General features: G+C 44.9%; 1 pseudogene; it reads left to right on the top strand.

Moving 5' to 3' along the window:
* Positions 1-282: 282 nt before the first annotated feature.
* On the top strand, positions 283-1,037 carry LOC117022075 (HCLS1-associated protein X-1-like; annotated as a pseudogene).
* The last annotated feature ends 245 nt before the right edge of the window (positions 1,038-1,282 follow it).

The following is a 1,282-nucleotide window of genomic DNA, read 5'->3' as shown; positions in this document are numbered from 1 at the left end:
CTCTGTGGATGAAGAATGAAATGAAAACCAAAGCACAGTGTTTGCTCAATTTCTGACAGTGTAGCACAGGCAACCCACAGGTGTGAATGGGCCTCCAGAGGACTGATGTATATATATACTGATATTCTCTATTTGTTCTTTTAAATCATGTCAATTATGAGATCAAATTATACAACTGAAAATAATGCCCAAAATCTGTCTCCTCAGACACTAAAAATAAACTGAAACTTTACAGTAGAAGACTGTGAAGCAGAGTGACCAGGGAACAATTGTACCCGTTACATGTTACATGCAGGTGTGGGAATGAGCCTCTTTGATCTCTTTTGGGGCCTTTTCACCTCTTCTGGACCTCAGAGTCACAGAGATCCCTTGTTTGGAGGTTTGATTCAAGATGAAGATGAGGATGATGAGGCACACGAAGGAGCCACGTGGGGCCATGGGAGCTCGAGGTTTGGGGGATCCCAAGCTCCCAAAGGAATTTGGCTTTGGCTTTGGCCTTGGCTTCAGCCCAGATGGAGGAACGTGTTTCCATAACCTTGGTTTCAATGACCTTGTACTGGATTTCAATAACATCTCCAGCGAGATGAGGGCCTGAATTTGCCTTCCCGTCCTCCTGAATTTACAGGTCCTGAGTCAGAGACACCTGCTGAGAGATGACAAGAGAGACACGTTTCAGAACTCAGTGTTTAAATATCCATATACTCACCAGCCCATGATCTTTGAGGAGGGTCTTAGAGAGTGATGCATGAACTGACTCCCCCAAACCGGTATCAGACTGAGTCTCCCAGGGACCTTTTCACAGCTTTGATGATATGTGGCCCTCCCTCATTCTATAACCAGAAATTACAAGGATCTTGATCCCCAGGTTTCCCCGGAGGGGCTCAGCCCAAATCTTATTTGAAGAGCATCCCTGTGACCAAGATCACTAGGCCAGATGGACAGTAGAGGAGCTCCAGTCTGTGCTGGACAGTGATGGCCAGAAAGAGACGACGACAGCCCATCCTGAAGCAGACAGTGGTCCTAAAGATGCCTTTTAGAGTACTACCATAAATATCAACAGAGCCACCGGTTGCCAGACATCTGTGGACAGCCTCCGACATGAAGGATGGAGATGCACTCAAACAAAAGAAGCAACTTGGAAGCAACAGACTATGCAGAACGATGGAAATTTAGCAAGGATGCAAATATTAAATGTCCTTAGAAATATGAGATGATGTACCCATAAAACCGGAACAGAATTCTACAAAAGAGGAATAAACAGAATAAACTTTACGGAGTTAAA

Source organism: Rhinolophus ferrumequinum, chromosome 5 (genome assembly GCF_004115265.2).
Source record: "Rhinolophus ferrumequinum isolate MPI-CBG mRhiFer1 chromosome 5, mRhiFer1_v1.p, whole genome shotgun sequence".
Classification (NCBI taxonomy): Eukaryota; Metazoa; Chordata; class Mammalia; order Chiroptera; family Rhinolophidae; genus Rhinolophus; species Rhinolophus ferrumequinum.
Note: the sequence above shows the minus strand (reverse complement) of the source record. Positions and strands in the feature narration are given on the sequence as shown.